This window comes from Aedes albopictus, chromosome 1 (assembly GCF_035046485.1).
Source record: "Aedes albopictus strain Foshan chromosome 1, AalbF5, whole genome shotgun sequence".
Lineage (NCBI taxonomy): Eukaryota > Metazoa > Arthropoda > Insecta > Diptera > Culicidae > Aedes > Aedes albopictus.
The window spans coordinates 3,060,256-3,069,550 of record NC_085136.1 but is presented as its reverse complement, the minus strand read 5'-3'; the positions used below and the strand labels follow the sequence as shown (position 1 = coordinate 3,069,550).

Here is a 9,295-nt window from a genome sequence, read left to right as displayed (position 1 = left end):
AACCTGTCTTCCGAATAATCCCTATCAAACAAGAAATCACTCGTAATTCAGAAACCAATGCCTTCCGAAACTGTGTAAGAATCTGGATTTGGAATGAGTCAAGGTTCAAATAAATCTAGGTTTGAGTTTACATTCCGGAGGTGTTACACATAATTTTAAAAATTCCCGATCATAAACAAAATTCCCGACTTATTCCCGCATATTTCCCGATGTATTTCAATTCCCGATTTTTTCCCGCATTTCCCGAATTTCCCGAGACTGTGGCCACCCTGTTACATGATATATCATGTAAAGTTCGTGGAATATCATGTAAACTTTCATTACATGTCATGTAATTCAGCATGAATCTGAGAGTTTTTATGACATATAACACAAATTTACATGATACATCATGTAAACCATCATAACACTAAGTTTACATGACTAAAATGAAGTTCACATGACGTGTAAATCTCATTATTTTTTTCTGTGTATCTCACAGTATGAATGGAGCGGAATATTACATTAGCTGTCCCGCATGCAACGTGAGAAATACCGTGGAGCATTTTCTCTGTGTCCGCTCCTGAAGGATTCTGGGATCTAGCATTTGTAACGCCGCTCTTCAACACGTATCATGCGTGCTAGGGGAGGCCTTCTGACTTATCTATCCCAAGTGAAGTGAGTCTTTTTAATAACAATTTCTCGATTTTTGCTTAGGCAATCTAAGCCAAGTGGAAATTACAACGTTTGATTGCTGTATAAACAATTTGAGATTTGAATTATGAAAAGAAATCCATGTGCTCCAGTGGGATTCAAACCCACGACTCCCCATTCCGACCCGCCTAGTGAATTGGGAGTAGTAAACTCGATTCGCACCGGAGCACGTGGATTTCTTATCATAATTCAAATCTCTATTTGTTCATCAAACACGTGCTACTGTTGCGTGTATGAATGTCAGAGCAATCAAACGTAGTATTTTCAAAATGTTTCTTTTTGTAAAGTCTAGTGGCTTCACCACATTGAATGTTCTAATTGCTAATTTGTAAGTTAGTAGATGTATCATCATAAAAAGAATGAAGAATAGAAAATTGATTTATCCTGGCGATTTATTTGGCTTGAAGGTGTTACCTTCTGGTTCGCCTTTCATTCCTTTTATTTATGATTTATTAAAAATCACATTAATTAAAAAAAAAAGCTCAATGACTTGCTAAATATACGAACAATCCATCGTTACTAAAACACATTGGTCTCAAAAATAACATTTTTTTTGTAGCGTGCATTAGGTCATAACATCCTTATATTGTACATAGATTGATAAGAATGTTGTATGGATGCTTTGCTAGACGCCGCTCATAGGTATGTTGATAACTGTGTTGTGAGGATAAATGCAATTAATGTATACATACAAGCAATGGCTCTCTGTTTTGATTCCTTATTCACGTTATAGTTTACCGCTCACGAGGCCTGCGCAGTTTTAGCAAAACAACCGGAATTGAACGGGCATGGATGCTGCGAGTTTGTATAGTATAGCAACGTAAATCTTTCGGTGAGATGAAGATCTTGTCTCATTCACTCATTAGATTCCTTTGAAGAGTATCTGCTATTGGGAGATATAGCAGCGTCGGATAAAATCCAAAATTTTCAGTGACCATCGAAGTGTTGGCACGGTCAGTCGAAAAAAGTTCATCTTCCGTATAGTTTTCAAGTGATTAACAGTAGATGTGAAAAAATTTAGACAAAGTGATGGTTGCTTGATTTTTTTTTCTCAAAAACAGGGATCAAAAGGGACTTAAGCAAAAGTTAGCATAATACTTTATGTGCAGATGGTAAACATGCTTTGAAAATGAAACTCATGCAACATATTTTACACTCTAAGAGTCTCAAAGATTAATTCATTGTTACGCAATGGATAATGGCGATATACAACTGAAAATAGGTTTCATCTAAAACTTTAGATTTTATGATGTTGAGAAATATATCGCACATCTACAATAATTTGGCAAAGCCAAGTTTTAAGAAAGTGAAAGTAAATCGATAGTAGGCCATTTTTATGTAACACTCTTTTGGGTTCGTGCTTTTTTTTTCTTTTGTGAGCCAAGCCCAAATCTATATACATACGCGAATACATGTCCAATAACGATGTTGGTACGGAGAATCGCTTGCAATGCTTCATTCATAAATTATAAGCAGTGCACTAGTGATACGTTCCATCCTTTGTGCTAGCGGTTGAAAGCGAATGTGTGATTAATAGACTGGTGATATGTTTAACAGAAAGCCATTGAATGCCTATATTGATTCGACTAGATCAGGCTTCTGAATAGTTTCCTCTACTAACATAACCGAAAAGAGGGTACTGCTTTCTTCTAGGAGTACGTTTTCAATGCATACAGGAGACATCATTGAATCAAGATTTGTGTTTGTCATTTGAAATGGTTTAATATGAAAGGATTACACAAACCGGATTCGATTATCCGGAGGTGCGTTCTCAATTTTCCCAAATCTGGCGAACGGAACGCTGCATAAAGCGGAAATTGTGACATTTTCTAAAACCAGCTTTGATAAGTAATCCAGTCTGACCTGTGTTCATATTTCTTCGCCAATCGGATCAATCGCGAACACCAATTTTTCAACTTTGCAGGGTTGTTGTCCGGCATTCTTGCAACATATGTACCCTGCTTATCGTATCCTTTTGGCTATTTTCTGGATGTGAGCTCGTGCTTCATCCTTCTCAGTCACACACCGTTCTTCTGCACACCCTCGAGGATCATCCTTAGCATGTGTCGCTCGAGTGCTAGCAGGTCCTCCTCGAGTATGGCCCATTATCTCATATCCATAAGAATACCGGCGTTTTGTTCATGGTGCATTCGATGCGGGGTGAATCTTTTTAGACTGCAGCTTCTTCTGGAGCCCGTAGTAGGCAAGACTTCCACTGATAGTGTGTAAGGAGGATCCTGCTGGGGGTCCTTAAATTCTTGGCTTTAGCGCCAGACGATGGAGTCGTCTACCAAGAACTCGAGATTCTAAGTGCCGTACCCACTAACAGAGTCCACCTCCAATTCCTACCAGCCAACCAATCCGTAGTCCCTAATTCCAAAGTCCTATGTTTCTAAAATGTTCCTACTTCCAATTCAATTTAAGGCAATTCTCTGAATTATAATGTTCAAAAAGATAATTTAGTAGCAGAGAGAAAACTTTACTGAAAATGGTAAAAACGGTCTATACGGAAGAAAGAGTTGAACGGTTTCAACGTTTAAAAATTCATCGTATTTTTTTTCATAAAAACATCTACAATCTACAAATTTTTTTTCCATCAGAGCTAGCTGGCTACTTAGCAATTTATCGGCAGTTCACCCGGTGCTCACGCTGGCCAACAGTACCGAATCTCGCTGATAGTCACTCACTCCCTAGCTGTGACGTCACTACCCTGTTCCGTGAGTTTAACCCCTATTCTCGTTATGTTTCGTGTATGTTGTTGTTTTTTGGGATAGTGTAGGGGAAAGTGGGGCAATATGCCATTTTTCAAACTTTCATCGTTTTCAATGATATATAGCCTCATTTGTGAGGCTTTCAAAGTGGTAACAGCAACTAGACAATATTTGCTCGATGCTTCAACAAAAATATTCACTAAATTATTGCATTTTCATGGATTTTTTGCGATTTCAAAAACTGGTTCGTAAAACGGAAGTGGTGCAAAAAGCACATCTGCCATGGGGTAAGATGCCACTTCATGAAAACATTCAAAAATTACGTCCATCAGTTTTCTGGCATTTTCGACTTACTTTCACCCCTCTGTCACATTTTTTCGTATACTCAATACAAGGAGTGTCACCCCCTTCCCCACTAAACGATGGTCGTCATATTTGAATGACCCCTAACATGGATAGCGTGGACTTCAACAACCATGCGCCTCCATGGGTGCCTCAATCTACTTGGAAACACTTGGCTGGTAATAAAATCACCCGAAAACCTTAATTGCAAGCACGAAAAACCGGAAGTTGCCAATTTTCATTGGGAAATCAAAAGATTTCCCATGAGTTTGGCGGCCTAACTTCTAGAAGAATGTTTAATGCGAACATATCTTGACACCATTCACCTATAGCAATGATCAAGTCCTATTCAGAAAAGATTTTATGCTTTGGGCCATTTTACCCCATCTTGGCATTTTGGGCTCTGTTCCCCTACTTACAGTTGGACGACGATCACCGACCTCGAATGTTTCCCGTCCAGGGGAATGGTTTGATCCCGACGATGCTGGTTGCCTGTGTGCGAACTTAATCACCCGAACTTTCCGATCGAGACCGACGGGTGTTGTACACTGATGCACGGCTACGGCCTAGGCTACGGCCCGTGCGGGCTAGAGATGGTGGAGACGGATGGTAGTTCACCTTGCTCCTTCGTTGAGGGGTGGTGGAGTAGCATGCATGATCGCCGCACCGCGGGTCGTATCCCTTCCCTGAAAAGTTGGTGGGTACACTCCGATCGACAGATCGTCGGAACGTGAGTCTGGTGGGTTAAACATCAATGTTAACTTATTTTCCCGATCAGCTGTGTATTTTTTTTCGTGAATTCTAAGATCAGCTGTGTAGTGTCGGTAGCGGTTGTCTCAATTGGCTAAGAAAAACACTACGGACCGCCTGATCCAGTGGTAAGAGTCCACTAGACAGGTGACCCCTAAATCATGGTGTTATGCGGCTTTATGCTTACCATGCCAAGGAATAAATGGTAAGGGTGGTCTAATAAAAACCTAACCACAAACGGAGCCTGTGGAGAATTAGGGCGTCCTCCACAGTATTATGCCCTTACTACGCTACGCGGAGCAATAGTGCAGTGGACCTTGCCTTTCTCCGAGATAATCAGTTGCCCTTCTTAAGTCTCAAATTTGAGGCTAAATAAAGGGCGGGATTATTCAAATGTTGTAAATTAGCTTGCACTACTACCTATATGATTTCGTTTAGTGCGTTTTTGCCATTGGCGTTTTTCAATTGACACCGATTTCGTTTGTCGTTGATGTTTCCTTTTTGTGTTGTGATTGTGAAGAGTGTAATCCTGTCTAGTTTGCGTCGTGGCTACGGCTAGGATACCTTAGCGTAACAAGCGTGCGTAGTCCAAGTGGCTCTACTTCAAAAAGTTCATTTTCGTAGGGTAACTTCTTTCATTATAAATGAAGTGTCGTTGCTATATCTAAGAATAACGTTAACAGTATGTTTCAACTTTTCCTTATGGATGCCTTCAAGCAAGCTCTTGTTTTCAGCATTTTTGGCTGATATTTGGCAGTATTGCTACGATGATTACATCATTTGAAGTAGCTCAAACATTAATTTGAGATGCTTCAGTTTGATGGATTACTTAGGTACCGTCGATGGGGGTGACAATGGGTCTGGGGGGTGAGATTGGGTCAAAACGGAGAAACATAAAATTTGAAATAGTTCATCAACTAGCGCTAATTTATATTGAAAACTTTATATTATTTCAAAGAGAAGATGTTTTTACACATCATGATGCAGAATAAGATGTTTAGCAATAATCGTTTTTTTGTTAAATTTGTGGCTAAACTTATATGATGAAACTACAAGTAAATCACTCTGAAAAAATTTCTCCTTCGTTAACCATACATTTTCTTATAAGTGATTAGCTGTAGGTATTACCTGGTTGATGCAACGAAAAAAGCGGACTGTCAATGCACTTTTTATTAAAAAAATCAATATTTTCGACCCTATGTCTAAATATTAAGAATGGGGGTGAGATTGGGTCAAGCAAGTTATCGAGTTCACATCACCTTAACTGAAAATTCAACTTGTTATCCAGTCCCCATTTAACGTTAGAGTGGTGCCATGTTTACCGAATCTTTATAAAAGCACGCTTTTTTCGAAAATATGTCGAAGAAGTGTCAAGCGAGTGTGTTCATACGTTTAGTGCCTAAAATCATTTATAACAATAAACCCATGCGTTTGGACAGCTCCTCTGATCATCAGCTAATTTTTAGTGTACTGCAATATCGTAAGCTCACAAAATATACTTGATAGCGTTTTTCTTCTCGACTCATTTTTTTTAAATATTAAGGAAATATCGTGAAACTACCAGACGGTAGGGGCAGGGGCATCCAGGAAATACCGGGCCATAAAACCGGTACCATGACAAAATTTCGGAAGACGAACAAACGTCGAAAAATATCATGTTTTTTTTTTCAATAAATCTTTTAATGCGCCTCTCCCTCATTGTAACCCCCCTCTCATGGAGGTTGAAACTTTAAATGAGGATGATTATGGTGGCTAAAAATGGCGATACAACATAAAAACTTTATTTTATCAAGTTTCAATCATTTTTTCGATTGTATTAGTCATTTTAGGTGGATTAATCATCTTTTAAAATTACCTCAGTTTTTATTCGTCATGGTTACATTGTATTTTAAGTAGGTTTACTAGATATGATCAATAAAATTAACTTGTATTCTTAGATAGGCGACATCGAATACTTTGACTCATTCTCACCCCCTCTAAGGGGTGAGATTGGGTCAATTCTCAATTATTTGTAGTTTAGTGGACAATTCATATAATGTGATACTTTCTTGCTAAGCTATCATTACCATATAGAAGAGTATACATACCAAATAAAAAGTTATTCTGACTTCAACTGCATTTGTTATTTAACAAACATTCTTTGAGTATTCTTTTTTGGCCCATTCTCACCCCCAACGAAGGTAGTACAGTTCATGGATAACTTAACATAGAATTGCATCTAACCCAACAGCAGAATTTGTCATGAGTTGAATGATTGGCATGTGTCAGATGAGGAGTCTCCATTTGACCTTCTTTGCACTTTTGAGTGTTCCTTCGCAAAATTTGCGTATTCAGGCGACGCTGCTCAACAAACTAGGGAACCTGTACTAATTGGTTGCGATCACTTTTTATGGATAACTCGCTTACATTGCAACTCCAACTCCCTCCTTTGTGGTATACCATAACTATTGCTTTGAAAGAAGCTTGTCCCCTGCGGTTTGTGCGGACCGCAAAAGGTATTCCTGAATGGAACTCTGATCTGTTCATGTTCAAAATATCTTCGGATAAACCATTCTTTTGTATAGTTACGAATCTCTAGCTTCTGCTTGAGAATTATAGCTATGTAATCGACTTAGTGGGCCCTAAAAAGCTCTGCTTACTTCAAATCTTCAAAAGCAACTGGTGTTTTGTCCTATTTATCACCAGAGGGATTTAATTTTTCAACATGTTTCGAACCCTTGTACTTTTCTATTGGGTATTTTCATGACGTGAAATAACTCCATAGTTTTATCTCGAAAGGGTGCGTGCGTTGTATAAAGATGGAATGAGTTTCAGATTTATCTGGTTACCTCGTTCTTTCTGAAATGCTTGAAACGCATTGTCGATTATTTCATCTGTGATGTTCGTCTGGCTGATATGCCTATTCATGTGAACTCACATGCCTCCCAAATTGAGATGTCCACAGTGACTCTTTTACACAAAGTTGTACACGTAATCAAGAAAGTACTCGTTCAAATGTAATTCTTGCTTGGGTGATTCCTTGAATATTGATGATGCTTTCGATGTCGAGCCTTTCAATGTCATATTGAAAGTCGGATGACGTCACAAGCTACCTCCAATGAGCTATAGACCCTCCTTACGCTTATGCGTTTTACAGTGTCCTTTTCAGGGCACTGATCAAACCCGTTGTGGTATGGGCTATGAGCTCTCGTTGCGCTTATGCGTTCATTCCCTGTTCTAGGGTACCCCTTCCTATTTCATCACCTTTACCTTTCCTAATTCCCATCCCTTATCCCATTCTCCCTCAGGTAAATGATGAAATAGGCTTATATGTATGGCGATGGCACAAATGTCCCAAATGGAGGATAACGGCATTCTGATACCTGGTAATCACCAGAACTTTCAAATCGAGACCGACGGGTGTGGTACGTCTGGCGGCCGTTGATAACGCACACACTGATGCACGGCTGCGGCTCGTGGCGGGTGGAGATGGTGGAGACGGATGGTTGTTTACCTTGCTCCTTCGATGAGGGGTGGTGGAGTAGCATGCATGATCGCCGCACCGCGGGTCGTATCCCTTCCCTGAAAAGTTGGTGGGTACACTCTGAGCGACAGATCGTCGGAACGTGAGTCTGGCGGGTACTCAGGCGTTGGGATTCTTTCCCTTCAATACCCAAGCAACACGACTTTTTTCAAAGCCAGTAACAGCAATCTTAGTGCAATTTATTCACTGTCCGTATTATAGACGATAGAACACATTTGCTTCTTCTTTGAAACCCAAAAAGCGCAGATTCTGAATCGTTATGCAACTTGAGTTAGAGGAAATGATAAAAAATGGAAAAAAGATTTTGTCCAGACTCGAACCATGGACACCAGGAGTATTAACTACTCACCTTACATGCTACACCAAACGCTCTTTGAGAAAGTTGCTGCTCAACACACCATAAAAGCTACTAAAGTGACTTGTTACTTAATTGCACCTTCTTTGTCACAAGTTAGAGAACTGTCAAAATGAAAAGACGCGCAAGTATTTCGCAACGCATTTGGAACATAATCTGAACAAATACACCAGAGTTAGATGTTGCATGACTGTAACATAGCACATTAAATGCAAGCTGACTGTTTTATCACTTGTGAGAAATATGTAAGCTCCGCCTCCACGAATCGATGTCAAACACGAGGCATTTGGTGATTTCTATGAAACAAAGCCGAAACTTTACGAAATTCGGAGTTTAAATGCAACTTAGTTGACAAGATGGAAGTTGCATGTGCTTTCAGTGCAAGTCAATTAGGCCAAAGCATATAAAGCCACATTTTGGATGATGTTGCAGGTGCTGCTTGGGTAGACACTCCTACTCGACGGACAATCACGTGTAGCGGATGTGATTCACGGTGCGGGTCAAGCTTTTATTCCGTGGCCAACGCGCTCCAGACGTACCTGTAGTGGCCCGAAGCCACGACCACGAGACGATAAGTACACCCGGGGTAACCTCGCCGTGTATCAAGCTTCCGTGTACCAAGCCACTCGCTTCCGTGATGTGCGGGTATTCGACCACTAATAATTCACCACGGGTTCGTTATGCACCGAACTTACACCGATTAACCCAACGGTGGATGCTACCTGGTTGTGGCCACTGTAGCAAAAAACAAACTCTTAGAACCCAGCCATGTCCTCCGTTTGTTTGGTCTCACGCGCCTACGTTTTCCACGCAATTTAGATGCTCATCGAAGTGCTGCTTCCACCTTTCGATCACTTCACGTCCGTCCGTCAAGAGACCCCCGTCCATTTTTCGGCTCGCTGCACGAAGCCATTGTGGGAT

At 40.3% G+C, this 9,295-nt stretch overlaps 1 protein-coding gene across 5 annotated transcripts in view; it reads left to right on the top strand.

Moving 5' to 3' along the window:
• The first annotated feature begins 1,598 nt into the window (after window positions 1-1,598).
• Window positions 1,599-9,295, top strand: part of LOC109402173 (acetylcholine receptor subunit alpha-like) — a 42,027-nt gene continuing 34,330 nt past the window's right edge. For 4 of the 5 annotated variants that reach the window (XM_062843034.1, XM_062843044.1, XM_062843030.1 and 1 more), the window contains exon 1: window positions 1,599-1,805. The gene's annotated coding sequence lies outside the window, so the exon portion shown is untranslated. The remainder of the gene's footprint in view (window positions 1,806-9,295) is intronic. The other variant, XM_062843036.1, reaches the window with a different exon arrangement.